Source organism: Pseudorca crassidens, chromosome 4 (assembly GCF_039906515.1).
Source record: "Pseudorca crassidens isolate mPseCra1 chromosome 4, mPseCra1.hap1, whole genome shotgun sequence".
Lineage (NCBI taxonomy): Eukaryota > Metazoa > Chordata > Mammalia > Artiodactyla > Delphinidae > Pseudorca > Pseudorca crassidens.
In genome coordinates this window covers 112,771,545-112,783,758 of record NC_090299.1, presented here as the reverse complement: position 1 = coordinate 112,783,758, position 12,214 = coordinate 112,771,545, and the positions used below count along the sequence as shown (strand labels likewise).

General features: G+C 37.4%; 1 protein-coding gene across 2 annotated transcripts in view; it reads right to left on the bottom strand.

Moving 5' to 3' along the window:
• CFAP299 (cilia and flagella associated protein 299) overlaps nt 1-12,214 on the bottom strand; it is a 635,581-nt gene that overhangs the window by 47,732 nt on the left and 575,635 nt on the right. The window contains exon 1 of one of the 2 annotated variants that reach the window (XR_010942757.1): nt 11,209-11,362. The exons of the other annotated variant lie outside the window; for it this stretch is intronic. The gene's annotated coding sequence lies outside the window, so the exon portion shown is untranslated. Of the gene's footprint in view, nt 1-11,208; nt 11,363-12,214 lie in introns of those variants that run through there. 2 annotated transcript variants of the gene reach the window in all.

The following is a 12,214-nucleotide window of genomic DNA, read 5'->3' as shown; positions in this document are numbered from 1 at the left end:
ATGAAACACTACTCAGCAATAGAAAGAAATACACCATTGATGCATGCAACAGCATGGATGAATCCTGAAAGCATTAATCTAAGTGAAAGAAGCCATACTTCAAAGACTACATGCTGTTTAATTCCATTTTTATGAAATTCAGGAAAAAGACATATTATGGTACCAAAAAGCAGACCACTAGGGCCAGATTGGGGGTTGGGGATTGACTACAAAGGGGTGAAAGTTGTATTTTAGGGGGTGATGAAAATGTTCTACATTGATTCTTGACTGTGGTGGTATTTGGTGGTATTTGCATGACTGCATACATTTGCCGAAACTCACAAATTGTACATTTTAAACTCAGGAAGTTTTATTGTATGTAGATTATGGAATAAACCAATTAAAGGCGGAAATAAAGAAAGAAACTGCATTCCAAATGAGGGAAACTCCTTCTATAACTCTGGGTTTCAGAACCACTCAGCCTCTGTCAAAATTGGGAAGCCCCCTGCCCAAATAGGAAGCTGCCTCTACAATTCCAGTTCCCTCTACCCCCTTCAGAGCCATAGTTCACACTCCCAAACTGGATGCTCACCACCCGCCTCCCTCTCCATAAACACACATCCAAATTGAAGTAGGGAAACCTATTTTTCAGAGTCTAGCTGTACTGGGGTCTGAGCAATGTGATTTTTAGCTCCAGATTCCATAGCACATTAAGGCATATTAAATGGAAGTTGGAACCAAAAACAAATGAGCCAGTCCAAAGTGTTCACCACAATTCTTCAGCTCACCTTAAAGTAGTGACTAGCTAGTCTCTTCCCTGCTTCTCTTCATGTAATTTATTTTCTTCTTTCTCATTTGGGATCTCTCTCTTTCTACCTTCCAACCTTTCTCTCTCGCTTACTGTCAAGTCCTTCTTTATTCTTATCTGGATCCTTACTATCTTTCCAAGCCTAGCTCCAGCCCTTCTTTCTGGCAATACTGCTCCTAGACCCAGGGAAGCAGGGCTTACATATCAGGGGCCCCTATTCTTTGGAGTGCCCTTCTAAAAAATGTCAAAATACCTTTACAGTGGTACTTAGTGGTGGAGATCAACTGTGGTAGGCAGTGCTGTATGGGTGGAGAATCAGACCACCAAGACCTGTGTTTTCCCTGGTCCCCGTTTTCCCCCTTGAAGGTCCTCTCTGACCCTCCTTTATCCCTAAGTCATGCTTGTGGGATCCACCAGAAGACTCGAGGAGCTCTAGGCTTCATACTTTCAGAGTCTTCCTAGACCCAGTAGCTGGATCCTCTAGCATGAGATCACAAGAGATTGTGCTGCTAAGAATGGGGATGAAGTTGATTTTGAGTGAGCCTCACTTATGTCTGACACAGGAAGTATTCAGGACACCAGGTTACCCCTGATGGATGTGTCAACTTTGTCTGTTAGGATTGCAGCCCTGCTCAGGTCTACAGTACTCTATGGCCTACACAGGTCCCACGCAATGAAGAAGGCAGTGTTCCAGGACTGGTCATGTCTATCCTCTCCAAGGGCTTTCAACACTATTGCTCAACTGTGCCAATTAGCTCTTCCAATTAATGTTCTCTCTTGACTCTGACTAATAAGATGACATATTGTTTGCCTAGGTCTGTCTTAGGTCATATGGATCTAAGGTTGTACCTTCTTCATTCCCATTGACCATGAGTCCCTTGCCTGTCTCCTGGTAAAGACAGGTGTGTGGTGATAATCTGATGCCCAGGTATTCTCTAACTGCAGCCTAAATGTTAATTATGCTGGTGGAGGTAGAATAAGTTCTTGGAGAAGGAGCACTGTATCTTACATTTCTTTTGCATTTCCAGTGCATCTAGCTCTATTAGGCACTGGCATGCCATTACTGTTGTATGTTTGTTTGTTTTTTCTCTGACAGATTGGAAGGCCCACAGAATACTTAATCTTCTCAATAAATCAAACATTTCATTCAGGGGATCAAATGCTTAATATTTTCTCTGAAAAAAGAAGCTATTAAATAATGTTGGTCTATTGCCTTGAGGTCAGCATTCCTTAAATTAAAAAAAGGAAAATACACATTTTTTTCTTTAGATAATTCCAGCCAAATTCTGCTTGTGAAAGAGAGTTCTTTGTCAGTTATGTCACAGACTAAACCATTTTGCATGGTATAAAAAAAGTCCAAGTAAATAGACACAGGTTTCTTGAATGTAAAACAAGTGCCTCTTCCTTTTTTGTAAATCATTTTCCCTTTCAAGAAGTACTTCTTATGGCATTATGTTGATCCTGACAGAAGCAATTCTGATTTCCTTCCTCTGGTATGTGGTATGGTTTTAAAGGTTGGTATGATGTGCTTTGGTATGACATGAAAGTCATCATGAGATTTATGGAATTGACCAGCATCTTATTGCAGCCAGATTTTTTCCTAACAACCTAAGCCTGACATCAATTTGGATGATGAATGTACTCAACTTAAATTTCTTTTTAGCATACAGACAAATAAATGGTAAAAAAAAAAGAGAAAAAAATCTGCCATTTGGAATAGATACCTGGTTCTGAATCTATCCAACACCTGTGTTGGTCATAAAATTAAACCAAAAAAATGTTTTGATTCTCTTTCTTCTTTAATCAACACATTCACTAGTATATTTGATATGAAAATTCTTGTAAAACCAATTTGTATTTATGTCAGAATAATGTCTTCAGAAGTGAGTTTGGCAGAATAGAATGGGAGGAGTGTATGAGTGAAAAAGATGAGAAAGGTTAGAAAAAAGAGTGATTGCAATAGAAAAGGAGATATTTTATATATAAGATGGCTTAAAAAAAACAAAATCAAGCAAAAACTTTAAATAATGGATCTGACCAGAGGCAAAGAAACAAAAAAGGAACAAACCACTTATGTTTCATTTTATTTAGATACTCTTGAAGTGCTCAATTGTAAATGTATAAATACTTTAAATATAAATACTTATTTTAAGAATAAAATGTTAAGTTTGGGATGAGTCAAAAAACTGAAAGCCAAAGATTAGGAAAAGTTTGTAAGAAAAAGTGTTACTGAACATTTATTACATTATCCAAATTGCTTTTTTTTTTTTTTAATTTGGAAGCACTTCTAGTAATCTATCTTGAGAACTAGAGAAGGTGGTACAAATCTTGCAGAGAACTTTGACTTTCTATTTCCCAGACTATTTTACTTTTAGAGTAGAAAATGATAACACTGACCATTTTAATGAAGTCAATAACTTATGTAAAATAAACTGTCTATTTGGAGATAAAGTTCAGATGTAAACTTTGTTGTGCTAATCTGCTGGGCTGAGAGGACTTTTTATGATCAAACATACATTTAGTTATTCTGAACCTTTTCCTTGCATATTGAATTTAGATGTAAATATCAATTTGTGGACTTTTTAAAGTATGAATTAATTCAAGCAATTGTTATTAAAAACATAATTAATAGCAGGTTGTTTGAATTCCATTTATGGTTTTCAAAAATTCAATTATTTGACTAAATTGAACCATTTAAAAAACCTGTTTTCGTTGCAAGCCTGCTTCAGAAATTGAATAGAGAGTTTAAAGCACGCTGTTTTCTAAATTTTACATAGGCCATTTTTTCCTTTTAAAAGCACAGAGATTTTATTTATCGTTTTGGAATTTTGAAACGAAATAACTTGTAAAAATGAATAAGAATTTAAAAATTACGGTAATTTCTCTTTCCACTTGAAGTTTAAGAAAGGCAAGGCATAATAAAAAAAACTTTCTCAGAATGAAAAATTTACAGCAGCAAGGCATACATTGTACATCAAATTTAAATGTTTCCTGGGACTCTAAAATACATATTACTGGTATGTATTCCTTTGGAATCATCAGACCATTACATAATAGATTCATTTTTCATATCTGTTTAGAACAGCTAATTATGAATTTATCATTAAGATTGTCACAATTAAATTACAAATTTTAATCTGGTGCCATAGCTGGAAGGAAACTAAATCTTGTAACAAATATGCAGATAAATTCTAGAAAATACTGAACCCTTTTTTACTGCAACCATGAACTAGCCCAAGCACTTGCTAAAGTTTGGTGACTATTGAACAAAATATAGTTAATTGTTAGTATTCAAGTAGTAAAAAATATAAAGTCAATTGGTAAAATAGATTTGGATTTAAATTCACAGCCACTCTAGACGTATATTTTAAGTATGTGTTTACAGGTTTTGCATTTGGAAAATTGGGGAGAATTGTGAGAATTAATGAAGTTGCGTATATATTTGGTAGAGTAAAAAGCCTTTACAATGCTATGAGACTTTCCACAAGTTTGGGTCATAATCAGCATCAGGGCATGACTCTCATTAGCTGAGGGCTTAAATCAGGTGGGACTAGGGCAGAATGTGAGTTCAGATGTGTGTTTGTGCGCACACATGTACGTTAATGTGTGTAAGTTTAAAATGCATTTTCAAACATTTGCATTAGATCCAGAGTTATATTTTTGGTATAGATCATGCACAAGAGTAAAGTGGTGATGAAAGAGGTGAGCATTAACACCTAAAGATAACTTCAATAAACTTGCAAACTGCTTCAGCAAATATGTCAATTGACAATTTGAACAACCTTAGCGATTTTACACAAGGTATAGTACACCTATACCAACAAGGCAATTTGGCTTGCACACTTACTTCCAAAGGTCATTTTAATCTGGAGATGTAATGAGAATCAGCTCTTAAAGAAATGCTTTCCCTCTCCTGACTCTAATGTGTAGGGGCAGGTGCATCACCAAAGCAAAGTATGGAAAAATAAAATCCTGGCATGGGAGCAACTCTATCTTGGATCACTTCTCCACTAATTTTTCCCAAACCTTGTTACTTAAGCAGGTAGGAATGTCACGCTAAACCCATATTCTCAGAATATTAAACAAAGAAGCGGTGGAGAACAAAACTTGAACTCAGAAAAATATTCTTAAAGTTTAAACTCTATGGGACATCCTATCAGCAAAATAAATTAAGCGTACTTGACTGCGTTTTGCGGCTGTTTTCTCAGCGTTGATAAATGTAACCCGCAGGATTTATCCACTACCTGCAGTCAAGTCGTCATCATATACAGATGTAAAGTGTCTCAACTGAAACACCAGAGTTCATTACGCACTCGCTAACAGTGATTATTGGGGACCACTGAAAAAGTAGTAGAAGCGTTTGTGAGAACTGAGAAGTTCCAACACCAATGAACAAGACACTTCAGGCTCCCTGAAGCAAAGTTTGAAACCATTTTGCATTTGCCTGTTAATCTCAAGATGAAAAAGCATGATGAAAAATTGCAAGGATGAGCCCTTTGCCACAGGGAAACTGCATTGAAAGCTAACAGTAACTAAAAGAACCGTTTTCCCACTGCAGCAACAAGGTGATGGGACATGAGCTCCCTTAAGCTTCCTGGCAGGTTTCTCCTGGTGAACTTGATGTATTTTTGGGAAACTTTCTGGGTGAGAGAGATTCAGAGTAAAAACACTGTCAGGAGATTTTCTTTGAGTACTAAGAACATTACTGCCGTGTACATCCAAGTCTTTTGAATTCTAGTCTTTTAAAAAAGACATATTTTCTGGTTAAAAACTATTTTAGTGATTAGAAGGAACAATGGAAAGCAGCCCAGCAGTCTCTGTTGAAGAGCAGGAATTAGATAGCAGTCCTTATCTATGGGCAAACTCACCAGTAAGTTTGGTTTAATAGCTGTTTTCCTTTATTCCTGGCTTTTTTCACTGAATGGACTAGATTCAAATATAGTTACCATTAAGCTGATGGACTGAAATGATCAAATAATTGAAATGATGAAAGTTGGTTGGCAAGTAGTACATAGGTTTGCATTGTAACCAGGGAGTGCTCTTTTAGTGTAATTAAGCATTTCCAGTTTTTCCCAATTTCAAGAAATGGGGAACTTTAATTTATAAAGTATAGGGAGTGGGAGTACTGTGTCTTTTAAAAATTGTTTTAACTTATAAAATTTTGATCATGTCTTTATTACAAACTCATGTAGAATTTCATTATCTCACACATACTTTTAAAATATCATAAAGCTGGATATTCTAACAACAGCCTATCACATTGGAAAACCATTTTGCACTCATCTCCCACCGTACAATGCTTTCTTCCTCATATTCAGCAGATGTTTTTTATCGCCTGTGACAAAGGCTTAAGATACTCATGTTTGCTTCTTATGACACATATCACCTCACCGGCTTCCCTGAGGATCAATATCGGTTTTACTGCATATCAAGATTCACTTCTTCTCACTAAGATGTATAAGTGGATGATTTTTATTATTAGGCTTTTGTCCCAAATTCCAGTGCATTATCTTGAGTGCTAGGCTGAACCATGGATGGCTTTCCTAGACCAGGTTGACTTAAGGCCTGTAAAAAACATGCTGAACAGCCTCCTTGTTCCTTTTATCTTGGCCTGGTTGCCAATATAGGTTTCTCCAGATATTACCACACCAATTGTGAGGAAAGGCAAAGCCCAAGGAAAAGTCCTTCAAGGAAAGTGAGGGGGAAAAGAGCATTCCCTTAACTAGGGTATGAAGCAAAAAGATGGAATTATCCAATGTAGAGCTTCTTAAACTGTTCCCCATAGCATCCAAGCAAAAGGACCCTACCTGCCAATCTGACCAGGACCTTGGGGTGGGATGGGGTGGAGAGAGGCAGGTGTCTTTATGTCATTACTGCAGCAGGCCTCACTCATTGACTTGCCAATATGCACTCCACGACTCTAAAAATAGTTGAAGCTGTTCCCACCTGACTTTGAACCATGTTCTGAGATGCATTGCTTGGATTCAGTGTTCCTCACACCAAACATTCCTCCAATTGAATTTCAGGATTAAGCCAGATAACACTTAGCATCATGCTTGGCAGAGAGCAATGAAGGCAACATTTCCAAAAACTATACACTTGAAACTGGGAAACCTTCAATTTTACTTTAAATCCATAGATAATTAGCTAATTGCACTGCACATGTATTGCTTAAAGTAGAATCTAAAGCACACAAGTATATCATACGAATCATTTTGAAATAATATTACCTCTATGAAGTGTATTGCCAAATAAAAAGTGATAGAGTTTCTACTAAGTATATGTGTTTTTGGGCAATTCAGAAATGTTTCTCTGTGTTCCTGATTAAGTATAAATTGTTTAGCTTTATTTTTCTATGAATCCCTGTATAAGTGCAGGGAGTAATAAAAATTTCTTGAGACTAATGACTATGTGTTACACCGCTGTGTACGTTATAGATAATCAAAATTATTTAATGGGTTTCACTGAATTGACTGATAGATGCCTCTCAGATATATGTTTGAGGAACTTTCTTACAACAAATAAAATAATTACAAACAGTCCCCAGCTTAACAATGCTTTAACTTACAATTTTTTGACTTTATAATGGTGTGAAAATGATATGCATTCTGCAGAAACTGTACTTTGAATTCTGAATTTGGATCTTTTCTTGGGCTGGTGATATGCAGTATGATACTCTCTCATAATGCTGGGCATTGGCAGTGGCAGCAGACACAGCTCCCAGTCAGCCATGTGGTCACAAGTACATATGGATAAACCACCCATATGCTTACAATCATTCTGTACCCATACAACCATTATTTTTCATTTTCAGTATAGTATTCAATAAATTATGTGAGATACTTGACACTTTATCATAAAATAGGCTCTCTGATAGATGATTTTGCCCAACTGTAGGCTACTGTTAAATCAGCAGTCCCCAACCTTTTTGGCACCAGGGGCCGGTTTTGTGGAAGACAATCTTTCCACAGACCAGGGTGGGGTGATGGTTTCAGGATGATTCAAGTGCATTACATGTATTGTGCACTTTATTTCTATTATTATTATTACATTGTAATATATAATGAAATAATTATACAACTCAGCATAATGCAGAATCAGTGGGAGCCCTGAGCTTGTTTTCACTTGCCACTCACTGATAGGGTTTTGATATGAGTCTGCAAGCAATTGATTTATTATGGTCTCTGTGCAGTCAAACCTCTCTGCTAATGTTAATCTGTATTTGCAGCCACTCCCCAGTGCTAGCATCGCTGTCTCAGTTCCAGCTCACATCAGGCATTAGATTCTCATAAGGAGCACACAGCCTAGATCCCTCATAGGCGAAGTTCACAGTAGGGTTTGCACTCCTATGAGAATCTAATGCTGCCACTGATCTGACAGGAGGCGGAGCTCAGGCAGTAATGCAAACAATGCGGAGTGGCTGTAAATACTGGTGAAGCTTTGCTTCCTTGCCTGCCACTCACCTCCTGCTGTGTGGCTCAGGGGTTGGGGACCCCTGTGTTAAATGTTTTGAGCAGTTTAAGGTAGGCTAGGCTAAGCCATAATGTTTGGTAGGTTAGGTGTATTGATGCATTTTCAATTACAATATTTTTAATTTACAATTGGTTTATGGGGATATAACCACATTATAAGTTGAGGAAGATCTGTGCTCTAAAAAAGAATTTACTAGAGCAGTTGAAATAATCTTGTATGACAGCATGATTCAAATTTTGAAAAAACCTGTATTAGGATCTACATATTTATGTGTACCTATATTGATATCAATTTTGCTATTGCTAATTATATATCTTCACAACTAAAGGGATACCAGAAGGAAATATCAAAATAATAACAGTAATATCTTGGAGTGATAAAATTATGGATGATTTTAACTTTCTTTATACTTTTGTGTACTATTTGTCTTCACTAAAGGTAAATTAGCTTTATAATTACAACCAAAATAAGGGCGATGATAAGAACACTTATGAAAATAAGTGTTATGATAAGAACACCTAAGAAAAGTTCTTTGTATTTGATTTTAATTTTTTTTCTATGTAACTGTGATAGAACTAGAAATCTGCCTTCTGGAGAGGTAAACTTTTCCCTTTTCCATTCCCCAATTTCTCTGGAATTTTAGGTTGTTTGTTGGACCACTAGGAAAAATCTCTCCTTCGGCTATGCAGACCAATGATATATGGTCATGGACAACACCAACACTGAGGATTTCTTATCCCTGACACATCTGCAGACAGACATGTGATTTGAATTCTGAGGTCAGGGTGTCCCAGTGGGGCAACAGCTGTCAAAATGAAAGATGCTTTGTAACATTCCATAGTCTCCTCTATCCAAAAAGGTAGGAACTTTCAATATCATCTCACCAAAGATTTAGGTTTTCTCACTTTGTCTTTGCCAATAAATTCATTTAAAAGACTTATCTTTGACTGAGGATTCCTAAGAGTCTAGTAAATCATGATGACCTGGTTATAGTGTAATGCTTTATATGAAATTATACCAAAATATTGAAATAATCTCAATTTATTTGAAGCATAATAATATTCACTGATTATTTATAATATGTATACATAAATGGCATATTTATGTGTAAATATAATTCAATAATCCACTACCATAATGTCCTATATACAGGTATAGCTCAGAGATATTTCAAGTTTGGTTCCAGACCATCAAAATAAAGCAAATATCACAATAAAGCAAGTTATATAAATTTTCTGATTTCCCAATGCATATAAAAGTTATGTTTATACTATACTGTATTCTATTAACTGTGCAATAGCATGTCTTCAAAAAGTGTGTCTTCAAAGTGTGCATAAAATAATGTACATACCTTAATTTAAAAATATTTTTTGCTAATGTTCATAGCAGCACTATTTACAATAGCCAAGACAGGGAAACAACCCAAGTGTGCATCAACAGACGACTGGCTTAAAATGTGGTACATATATATACAATGGAATATTACTCAGCCATAAAAGAGAATGAAATATTGCCATTTGCAGCAACATGGATGGTCTCAGAGAATATTATACTTAGTGAAATAAATCAGAGAATACAAATACTATATGATATCATTTATATGTGGAATCTAGAAAAAGAATAAAAATGAATCGACATACAAAACAAACAGACTCAGAGATGAAGAAAACAAACTTATGGTTACCAAAGGGGAGAGGGAAAGGAGAGGGGCAAATTAGGAGTATGGCACTAACACATACAACTACTATACATAAAATAGATGAGGAACAAGGATTTATTGTATAGCACAGCGAACTATATTCAATATCTTGTAATAAACTGTAATGGAATATAATCAGAAAAAACAACTTGAAACATTTTGTTGTATACCTGAAACTAAAACAACATTGTAAATCAACTATACTTCAATAAAAGATAAATAAATAAAGTAGTAGGGTTTTTTTAAAATGTTTTTTTGCCTAAAAATGCTATCATGGGAATTCCCTGGTGGCACAGTGGTTGAGAGTCCACCTGCCGATGCAGGGGACATGGGTTCGTGCCCCGGTCCGGGAAGATCCCACAGGCCACGGAGCGGCTGGGCCCGTGAGCCATGGCCACTGAGCCTGCACATCTGGAGCCTGTGCTCCACAACAGGAGAGACCACAACAGAGAGAGGCCCACATACTGCAAAAAAAAAAAAAAAAAAAAAATGCTGTCATGCATCTAAGCCTTTGGCAAGTCATAATCTTTTTGCAACAGTAACATCAAAAACCACTGATCACAGATCACCATAACAAATATAAAAATAATGAAAAAGTTTGATATATTGGGGGAATTACAAAACTGTGACACAGAGACACGAAGTGAGCATATGCTGTTGGGAAAATTGTGTTAATTGACATGGTGGGTGCAGTGTTGCCATAAAACTTATATTTGTAAAAAATGCAATAGCTGCAAAGCACAACAAAATGAGGTATGGAGATTGGTTCAAGATGGCAGAGTAGAAGGACGTGTGCTCACTTCCTCTTGCGAGGGCACCAGAATCACAACTAACTGCTGAAAAATCATTGACAGGAAGACACAGGAACTCACCAAAAAAGATACCCCAAATCAAAAGACAAAGGAGAAGCTGCAAAGAGACAGTAGGAGGGGTGCAATCACAGTAAAATCAAATCCCATAACCACTGGGTGGGTGACTAACAAACTGGAGAACAATTACACCACAGAAATCCACCCACTGGAGTGAAGGTTCTGAGCCCCACCTCAGGCTTCCCAAACTGGGGTTCTGGCAATGGGAGGAGGAATTCCAAGAGAATCAGACTTTGAAGGCTAGCAGAATTTGATTGCAGGACTTCGATAGGGCTGGGGGAAACAGAGACTCCACTCTTGGAGGGCACACACAAAGTAGTGTGCACATTGGGACCCAGGGGAAGGAGCAGTGACCACAGGGGAGACTGAACCAGACCTACCTGCTGGTGTTGGAGGGTCTCTTGCAGAGGCAAGGGGTGGCAGTGGCTCACTGCAAGGACAGGGACACTGGCAGTAGAGATTCTGGGAGGTGCTCCATGGCATAAGCCTTCTTGGAGTCTGCCATTGGCCCCACTGAGGAGCCTCTATTCTCCAAGGCTGGGTCGCCTCAGGCCAAAGAGGGAGGGAACTCAGCCCCACCCATCAGCAGAAAAGGGGATTAAAGTTTTGCTGAGCTCTGCCCAGGAGAGCAACACCCAGATCTACCCAACACTAGTCCCTCCCATCAGCAAGTTTGCACAGGCCCCTTAGATAGCCTCATCCACAAGAGAGCAGACGCAGAAACAAGAAAAACTACAATCCTGCAGCCTGTGGAATGAAAACCACATTCACAGAAAGATAGACAAGATGAAAAGGCAGAGGGCTATGTAGCAGATGAAGGAACAAGATAAGACCCCAGAAAAACAACTAAATGAAGTGGAGATAGGCAATCTTCCAGAAAAAGAATTCAGAATAATTATAGTGAAGATGATTCAGGACCTTGGAAAAAGAATGGAAGCAAAGATGGAGAAGATGCAAGAAATATTTAACAAAGACCTGGAAGAAGTAAAGAACAAACACCTAGAAGAGTTAAAGAACAAAAAAAAAAGACATGAATAATACAATAACTGAAATTAAAAATACACTAGAAGGAATCAGTAGCTGAATAGCTGAGGCAGAAGAATGGATAAGTGACTAGGAAGACAGAATGGTGGAATTCACTGCTGTGGAAAAGAATAAAGAAAAAGAATGAAAAGAAATGAAGACAGTCTAAGAGACCTCTGAGACAACATTAAACGTGTGAATGTTAACATTATAGGGGTCCCAGAAGGAGAAGGGAAAGAGAAAGGACCCAAGAAAATATTTGAAGAGATTACAGTCGAAAACTTCCCTAACATGGGAAAGGAAATAGCCACCCAAGTCCAGGAAGGGCAGAGAGTCCCAGGTAGGATAAACCCAAGGATAAAC